Here is a 10,028-nt window from a genome sequence, read left to right as displayed (position 1 = left end):
GGCATCGTTAATAAGAAACACTAAAATAAAAGCTCTCCAGCCTACCTCCACCACTGCAGTCACCACTAAGACAACTGATTCCACTTCTGACAGTGACAAGATGGGATGTGATTTCTATAAAATCTTGTTCGGCTCTAAAAGTCCATAATGTTATAAAAATACATTTGAAATTAAAAGTAACAGAGGCATCTTACCAGGTATATAATGAATATATAGAGATAGGTATTAGTAACAGGTTGGAAATGCCCCAAAATCAAATTCTAACATGTTTACGTAGTATTTATGAAGACACACACACACACACACACACACACATACACACACACCCTAAATATGAGATAATTGATTCAACTCTTGTATTGTGTCTCTTTCAGCAATTTGAAGACCTCTAATTTGCTAGCAACAATGATATCACTTTTATGTTACCGAGCTTGAGTAACATTGTAAGGTTTAAGACTTGGGTTGTGATTTCCAGAAGCTCATCTGAGGAAGAATTCTGCCTCATGGTAATAAAATCCTTTTCTTCTAACTCCTCAAGAGTAGCTTTAATTAACTTTTTCTTTTGAACATACATTGGGTAATGTGGTCTTTATAATCAGTGTCTCAGATAATGAACATAGTTCAGAGAAAAGAATCCGGCTCAAAGTCCAGATGTACCAAAGTATTGTTCTTTCCTAACCACTCAACAACCCGCTGCTTAACTTTTTAAATGCACTTCCAAATTTACATAATAGAGAAAATGATAACTTTGGAGAACACTAATGTTTTTGCCTGTGGTATAAAAAGAAATCTCAGGTTATGAGGCTAAGGTTTGCGTAAGTACACTACCTAGCACTGTGATTCTATTACCTTTATTTTCTCCTTCTTCAAAGAACTCTAAATACTTCTGCCAGAGAAATTTTTTCTTTTACTATATTATTTTCTGGCCCAAGAATTGTCAGTGTTTTTCTGATTCCATATGGACTATTTTCAGACTCTTAGTTTGCATTCACTGTCACCCAGTATTTGATCCTACTCAAATTATGCTACTTTCTCTCATTTTGATTTTGACCCGCTGTCCAGTATACACTCTTTCCCACCAACACAGGCCATTCTCAACTGCCTGCACAGTTTTCTATGTGTTCCTCTCTCTGTCTAGAATGACCCTTTCTTCCCCCTCCTCCCTAAATCCTACAAGTTTTTAGAAGTGCTGCTCTAGGTTCCCCTCTTCTAAAACTCCTTTTCTGGTCTGCAGTGATCTCCATTTACTCTGGAGCTCTGCTGAACATCTAATAAACTGAAACACATTCACACTTAACACTACCATTTGTTTCACCATCTCAGTTCTATCACTCTGACTAGATTTTTTTATCCAGAGTACTAGGTGATACATCATCTTCTTCATTTAACAACTTTAGTCAGTATTTGGCCATGTGATGGGGACATACTCTGATCTATCCATATGGGTTTTCTTAAAAGCTCCCATCTTGTTTAGGATTATTGAGTGCAGTATCATCTACCCAAATGTGTCTGTCTGTTTAATGGGTTGATTTAAATAATGGTCATTCTGTTCATTTTAAACAAATGTTGAGATACCTACTACATTGTAAACACTGTAATAAATATAGAGAGTTAAACATAATGCTACAAAATAAACCACCAGAAAATCTCAGTGGTATACAAAAATAAGCATTTATATCTGTATCATAGATGTCTTCACATCATCTCAGGTTTAGCCATCTAGGCTAGGCTCAGCTGTGTTTGGCCCCAATCTCTGAGGTTGTTCTAGGTCTGCTCTAAGTGTTACTCATTATCCTTGGATCAGAGGAAGTGCAAGGTGACCCTGCCAATGGAAAAAGATGGAAGAGAAGAGCACAAAGTCAATCATACATGCTCATTTCAAGTGTTCACTCATATCTTGTCCATTAGCATTATGTTCATCAAAACAAGTGATTATGGCCAAGCACCAAGTCAATGGAGGTAAAGGAAGTCATGACAATGGTATGAAGATGAGTATATAAATAACTACTACATGGAACTGAGGAACTGGAAACAATAATTCACTCTAGTACAAGAAGGTAGACATATAAAATTGACTTTTTGTTGGTGGTGCTATCTGGAAGCTTGTATTCTCTTTAGGGAAACTGGTAAGTTCAAAAGTGATTAGAACTTAGTAATATAAGTGAAACATGTAAGATTCTTTTCACACTGGCCTAAAGTAGTATATAAAATCCCACTACTTATTTGCAAGATGTAGAATAGGTATTAGCTGATATTGGTACTTTGTGGTTATTGAACACAAGTTAGATATTCATGAAAGGAGAGAAGTGGTAAGTAGCCATAATTAGAAAGAAGGTTGTTGAAAGAGTAGAAGAAGCCATCTAAGACATTATTTTTTATTTTTTACCATATATCTATGAGTCACTGAAATGGAAGAGAAAGGTGCTCTGAATAGAAGAGAAAGAAATAGACAGTCTCTTAAATAGAAGAGAAAGAAAAAGAATAGTCTCTGAAATAGAAGAGAAAGGTGCACCTGTTGAAAAAGTATTATAGAAAAGAAATGAAATGAAATCCAATAGTTTTATCTCTATACCCAAAATGGAGGTTAAAAGTTACACTGAAAAGAACACTATTGCACGAAAGAAAGCATCCCATCGTATCCTGTCAGACACATCAGATGAGGAGGATGTGAGTGTCACCATTGGGACAGGAGAGAAGCTGAGACTCTCGGCACATATGATATTGCCTGGTAGTAAGACACAAGAGGCTTCTAATGCCAAGCAGCAGAAGGAAAAATAAAATAAAATGAAAAGGAAGTGAAAGAAACAAACAAAAGGCAGAGAGGTTCACTTTGGAAAATGGATCGACAAGTTCTGTTCCTCAGAGTTGGAGAGTGAATCCTCAGAGAGTGGGGAGGATGACAGGGACTCCTTGGGGAGCTCCAGCTGCCTCAAGGGGTCCCCGCTGGTGCTGAAGGATCCCTCCCTGTTCATCTCCCTGTCCGCTTCCTCCACCTCATCTCATCTCAAGGGGACTCTGCCACCCAGAAGCAGAACCCCAACCACACAGACCAGCACACCAAGCACTGGCAGACAGACAACTGGAAAACCATTTCTCTCCTGGCTTGGTCAGAGGTCAATTCTTTATCAGACTCCACATGGAGGAGACTGACAAGCGAGTCTGATTACTCCTCTGAGGGCTCCAGTGTGGAATTGCTGAAGCCAGTGAGGAAGAAGCAAGAGCACAGGAAGCTGGGCAGGCTGCAGGGCTCCCTGTCAGAGAAGAGAAGCCCCTTCCTCTCCAGCACAGAGGCACCATCCTCAAGATGGACAAGAAGGGGAAAGTTGTCAAAAAAACATGAAACAAAACAAAAACAAGGAGAAGGGACAGTGTTCTATCAGCCAAGAGCTGAAATTGAAAAGTTTTACATATGAATAAGAGGACTACAAGCAAAAGTCAGATAAGGCTATACTTTTAGAGAATGATATTTCTACTGAAAATAAAAGTGTTAAAGCAAGATAGAGACCACTTTTAAAAAGAAGAGAAACTTAGCAAAATGAAATCAGAAGAGAAAGAATGGCTCCGTAAAGATGAGATCATAAGGTCTCCAAAGATGAAATATCACCGAAGAGAATCAAAGACATGAACAAAGACATCAGCAGATCTTTCCGAGAAGAGAAAGACTGTTGGAATAAAACAGAAAAGGAGAAATCTCTGAATGAAAAGTCTTCAAAAGAACAAAAACTGAGACTGTATAAAGAGTAGAGGAAGAAGAAGTCAAAACAACAGCCCTAAAAATTAGAGAAAAAGAATGACTTAAAAGAGGACAGGCCGGGCATGGTGACTCATGCCTGTAATCCCAGCACTTTGGGAGGCCTAGGCGGGCGGATCATGAAGTCAGGAGATAGAGACCATCCTGGCTAACATGGTGAAACCCCATCTCTACTTAAAAATACAAAACAAAAATTAGGCGTGTGTGGTAGCGAGCACCTGTAGTCCCAGCTACTTGGGAGGCTGAGGCAGGAGAATGGCGTGAACCCTGTAGGCGGAGCTTGCAGTGAACTGAGATTGTGCCACTGCACTCCAGCCTGGGTGACAGAGTGAGACTCTGTCTGAAAAAAAAAAAAAAAAAAAGGACAACATTTCAGAAGAGAAGGAGACTCTTAAAGAAGATAAAGAAAAACTAAAGAAAAAGTTGACGAATATTTTAATAAAAATCAGTTTCTGGAGAATGAAGACACCAAATTTAGCCTTTCTGACGATCAGCAAAATCGGTGGTTTTTTGACTTATCCGATTCATTCTTTGATTTCAAAGTGGGGGACAGCTAGGACTCTGCAGTGACAGACTACAGGGATTGAAGAATGACTCTGTGGCCAGGCTGATCTTGGAAACAGTAAAAGAGGACAGTCAGGAGAGTAAGCAGGACAGCAGGGCCTGGAAGAAATAAGACCACAGAGAGTCCATCTTCCGAAAGGACAGGGACTATTTGGATAAAAACTCTTAGAGAAAAGACCAGACTGAAAAGCGTCAAGTGTCCCCGGTTACCTTTCGGAAAACCACAAGAAGAGGAGAGAAAGTCCGCAGAGGCCGGGCGGGACAGAAAGGACACCCTCCAGAGCTCCAAGAAGCGCAGGGACAGCAGGGCCAAGTCAGAGGAGGCACACCGCACACCTGGAAGAGCTGAAGGAGTGTGGTTGCCACATGGTCTTCAAGAAAAAGTCTGACTGCGACTTTGGGTAGGGCCTGGAGCCATGGGAACCACACCACCCAGCGCGAGAGAAGAAGGACAGCCTTGATAAGGAAAGGAAGGAGAAAACAAAACCAGAAAAATACAAATAAAAGTCCAGTAACAAGGACAAAAGTAAGAAATCTATCCTTGAAAAATGTCAGAAGGACAAAGAATTTGATAAATGTTTTAAAGAGAAAAAAATACCAAGATACCAAGGAAAAAACATAAAGACACACGTGGCAAAGACAAAGAAAGGAAAGCATTTCTTGACCAAGGGAAAGAGAAAAAGGAGAAGACTTTCCCTGGGATTATCTCAGAAGACTTCTCTGAAAAAGTGAAACAAAACAAAAATGACAAGAAAGGCAAGGAGAAAAGCTGGTACATCGCAGACCTATTCACAGAAGAGAGTGAGGATGACAAAGATGACTACACAGGGAGTGGGTTCAAGATCAGAGAGGTCAGCGACTTGCGGAGAGTGGATGGCCTCCAGGAGAAGGAGGAAGAGCAGGAGGCCCAGGCCTCTGACAGACACAGGAAGTCCTCTTCTGAGGAGTAGCACCCTGAAAGGCAGAAGGACAAGGACCCCAAAGCCAAGAGAAAGGAGAGAGGGGCTGCCGACGGGGTGAGAGACAAAAAAGAGAAAGTCCTTGAAAAGCACAAGGAGAAGAAGGACAAAGAGTACCAGAAAAGTATAAGGACAGGAAGGAAAGAGCTTCAGTGGACTTCACCCAAGATAAGAAAAATAAACAGAAGCTCCTGGAGAAGGCTGAAAAGAAACACTCTGTTGAAGACAGGGCTAAAAGCAAACACAAAGAGAAGTGGGATAAAGAACATTCCAAGGAGAGGACGTCCTTGAGAAGTGCAGACACGGAAAAAAGGCCTGATTGAAAAGTTAGAAGAAGAAGCTCTCCATGAGTACAGAGAAGACTCCAATGATAAAATCAGTGAGGTCTCCTCTGACAGTTTCACACACTTAGAGCAGGAGCCAGGGCTGACTGCCTTCCTGGAGGTCTGCCTCAAGCAGCCACCTGCATAGGAGGAGGCCAGGGAGAGCACCTGCCTCCCGGAGAACCTGAAAGAGAAGAAGAGGCACAGACACTACTCATCCTCATCCTCATACAAGAAGAGCCACTACTGAGAGAGAGAGCCAAGAAAGAAAAGGCTGAGAAGAAAGAGAAGGGCAGATATTACAAGGAGGGCTTGGAAGGACTCCGGCCAGTATGAAAAGGACTTTCTGAGGTGGTTGCTTATGGAGTTTCTTACATGAAAGCTGACATAGAAGATGGGCTGGATAAAACCATTGAATTATTTTCTACCGAAAAGAAAGATAAAAGTGATTAGGAGAGAGAATCTTCCAAGAAAATGGAAAAGGAACTAAAGCCTTATGGATCTAGTACCATCAACATCCTAAAAGAGAAGAATAAGACAGAAACACAGGGAGAAACTGACAGAGGAGAAGAGGCACCAGAACAGGCATGCAGACTGGTTTCTACGGCATCACAGGGACCAAGGAGCCCACTGCCAGGGACAAGGACAGCCCTCCCTGCCTGCTCAACGACAAGTCCAGGGAGAAGGACCCAAGTCTCAGGGAGGCCAAACTGAAGGAGAAATTCAAGGACAGTGCAGAGAAAGAAAAGGGCGACTCTGTGAAGATGAGCAATGGGGGATGATAAAGTATCGCAGTTGAAAGACCCAGGCAAGAAAGATGCCAAGCCCAGGGAGAGACTCCTGGGGGAGGTCGACCTGATGATGACCAGCTTGGAGAGGATGTTCTCCCAGAAGGACCTGGAGATTGAGGAGTGCCACAAGGGGCACAAGGAGAGGATGAAGCAGATGGAGAAGCCGAGGCACCGGTCCGGAGACCCCAACCTCAAGGAGAGGGCGAAGCCGGTGGACCACGGGTGGAAGAAGGGTCTGGACATTCCTGCCAAGAAACCACCTAGGCTGGACCCTCCGTTTAAAGACAAAAATCTCAAGGAGTCGACTCCTATTCTATCTGCTGCCAAAAATAAGCTATACCCCGGATCAGGCGCAGACTCCAAAGACTGGCTCGCAGGGCCTCACATGAAAGAGGTCCTGCCTGCCTCTTCCAGGCCTGACCAGAGCCGACCTACTGGCAGCCCCACCCCTACATTGGTGCTGTCCTGCCCCAGCTAGGAGGAGGTGATCCTTCTCACTGCCAGAGCTTCCCTTGAAGACCGAAGATGTCCCAGATGTTGAAACAGAACCCGTATAAGAAAGTCTTGCTCCTTCAGAAAAGATCTCTCCAGGGGCCCCTGTGGTCGTAAACAGTAGGGATCTTTCTGCCTTAGTGGCTGAGGAACAGCCAGCACTGCCTCCCGACCAGGCCTCCACCCAGCTCCCCACAGAGGAGCCAAAGCTGGACGTGGCTCTAGAAGCTACAGAGGCAGAGGCAGTGCCAGAAGAGAGGACCTCTGGGGATCTGGACTCCAGCATGGAGCCCACACCCGTTCCCCCTGAACAGTGCCCACTGGGGAGCAGAGACCAGGGGGCCAAGACTGAAGCTCCCCCATCCCCCGCCGCATCCCTTTGTGCCCCTAACGTTCCCCGACCCCCATGGACACTGTGACACAAGCCCAGGCTGCGGACAGTGCTGGCCCCCAGGACAACACTGAGGCCTCCAGTCCTGCCGCCCCAGCCGAAGGCCCTCCCTGCAGCATCCACCGAGAAGCCACAGAACCAGAACCAACACCCACGGCCGAAGCCCCAAAGGTCCCCAGAGTGGGGGAGAACCCTCAGGACATGACCAGGAACCGGCAGATGCTCGTGAATCGGAGCAAGTAGAGCACACCTCACTCCAAGGAATGTGCCCCAGGCCGGCGGCTCTGAAGAGGACTTCGCCCAGGCCCAGCATCCGGCAAACGCTGCTTCCAGCGCTCCACCCAGCAACTGAACAAGTCCACGGAGCAGACGCCGGAGGTGATCCAGCAGACGCTAGCCACTATCGTGGACGCCATCAAGCTGGACGCCATCGAGCCCTACCACAGCGACAGGGCCAACCCCTACTTCGAATTCCTGCAGACCAGGAAGAAGATCCGGGAGAAGCTTAAGATTCTGCGCTACATCTCGCCGCAGGCGCCCCAGTGGCACGCCGAATACGTCACCTACACGGAATCCTATCTCCTGGACAGCAAGTCGCTAAGCAAGCTCCACATCCTGGTGATCGCACCCCCTCCCTCGCTGGCAGAGTCCCTGAAGGAGCTGTTCAGGCAGCAGGAGGCGGTCCGGGGAAAGCTGTGTCTGCAGCACAGCATCGATCGAGAGAAGCTGATGTGTCCTGTGAGCGGGAGATTCTGCAGGTTCATTGCCCGGTAGCCAGGACCGTCGCCAACCAGGCAGTGCTATTCAGCGCCGGCACGATGCTGCTGGACTCTGAGGTTTAAAACATACCCCTAGAGAGCCAGGGTGATGAGAACAAGTCAGTGTGCGACCTGCTTAACGCCCACCAGTTCATCTTCTGGCTCCAGGACTTGGACGACAAGTACAACCGCGTGAAGACCTGCCTCCTCCTGCAGCAGCAGCACGAGGCTGCGGCCCCGAACGCCGTGCAGAGGATGGAGTGGCAGCTGAAAGCGCAGAAGCTGGACCCTGCTGGGCACTAGTCCCTGTGCATGAACGAGGTGCCCTCCTTCTATGTGCCTATGGTCGACGTCAACGACGACTTTATTTTGTTGCCGGTGTGACACCGGGGGGTGACCACAGGACACAGGAGAGGGCTGCATGGCTGCTGCTGAGCCCCAGGGGCCGAGGAGGGAGCGCCATGTCCACCCAGGTGAGGAGAGACCCCAAGAGACACTGCACTAGGCCAAAACGTCTCCATCCCTTCCAGACTGGTCCAGACGTCGGGAAGGTGAAACACGTCTCTTTTCCTCCGGTTGCCGCGGCGGGGACAAAGCTCCCTTGTGCCGGGCGCACACATGGCAGCTTCTGTCTGAAAACGGTGAGCTTCGGGCCCTTTTCTCCAGCCAACTGCAGAGGTGTTTCAGGAGGTGGAGAACGGAGTGGATTTTTAAAAAATTTTTGCTCCATTCTGATCAACTAAAGAAAATAAAATTAAGGTGTCCATCTCTCACAAACGGTGACCTCCAGGTCGGAGGGGCAGGAGTGCCATCCCAGCCATGGTCCTGTTTCCACAGAGCTGCAACGGCCTCCGACTGGGCTTAGGACCTGGTGCGGAGCAGGGCGTTGGCCATGCCACTTGCCCAGGCAGAGGGTCACAGAACCAGGACCCCCATAGTGTTTTTAATGGAGTCAAATCCACGTGGTTTGTATCTTTTTTCCTTTAATCTTGGGCATTTTGTTTATCTTTCTGAGAACATAACTTGAAACACTACAGAGCCAATAATCATTTAAAAAGTGTAACTGTAAATGCTGTACAGTTTTATATACATTCACAATGTACTTTTGCTGCCTTCTAGATAATTTAGTTTGCAACACATTACTGCACAGTTGTAAATAACTTCAGTAATGCAACATTACTTTCAGCTATGTGTAAAGGAATAAATTAATTAATTTTTTAAAAAGCTAGACATGTGGCAGGAGCCTCTAGCACAGTCTGTAAGATGCTAAACTCCTGGAGGTAACTCATTTGATGTTAGAAATTGTTTAATTTGTATTTTCTCCCGCTTATAACTCAATACGTAGCTACTGTAACAACTGAAATTGCCACACGATGCTCACACACACACACACACACACACAGCCCATAGAAAGGAGGAGTTCTGCGTTGGTCATTGGCAGAATAGCATTATCAGGAGCATAAAACTGGGACAGCACACTGAGTAAATGTTTAGAGTTACAAAAGATTTATAAATGGAAAAACCCATTCAGTTGTTGGGTCAGATAATTCTCGGAAAGAGAGGTCCAGGGAAAATGTAGTGGTGAGTAGAAAGCTAAGCCTAATTCAGCTCTTTGTGTCATAAAGGAGGGGTCCTTTCAATCATTTCCTGGTGTTACAGCGAGAATGAAGAAGGCTCAAACAGAAAAGATTAAGCATAAGTGTAAGAAAAAGTATCAATAATTAAGTCACCGTGTTTGCTGTACCCTATGCTTTAATTTACACATCATGAATCTTCTTGACCCACTAATTACCCATACCATTCATCAGTGTAACCCACTAATTACACATTCCATTCCATAGGAATGTAAATTTTACGTTCCAGTGTTGACACATTCTCTGTGATTAATAACATGATAGACTTCCATAAAAGAACTCAGAATCGTGTTCTCAGCAATGGATCATAGCTCAATGCAGCCATGGATTCATATAGAGAATGGCAAAGTTTCTGGAACCTGGAG

At 45.5% G+C, this 10,028-nt stretch overlaps 1 pseudogene; it reads left to right on the top strand.

Annotated features, from left to right (window-relative positions):
- Positions 1 to 1,953: 1,953 nt before the first annotated feature.
- LOC111551147 lies at positions 1,954 to 8,413 on the top strand (annotated as a pseudogene).
- The last annotated feature ends 1,615 nt before the right edge of the window (positions 8,414 to 10,028 follow it).

This window comes from Piliocolobus tephrosceles, chromosome 15 (genome assembly GCF_002776525.5).
Source record: "Piliocolobus tephrosceles isolate RC106 chromosome 15, ASM277652v3, whole genome shotgun sequence".
In the NCBI taxonomy this organism is placed as follows: Eukaryota; Metazoa; Chordata; class Mammalia; order Primates; family Cercopithecidae; genus Piliocolobus; species Piliocolobus tephrosceles.
The sequence above is the reverse complement of the archived record's forward strand: the minus strand, read 5'-3'. Positions and strand labels throughout refer to the sequence as shown.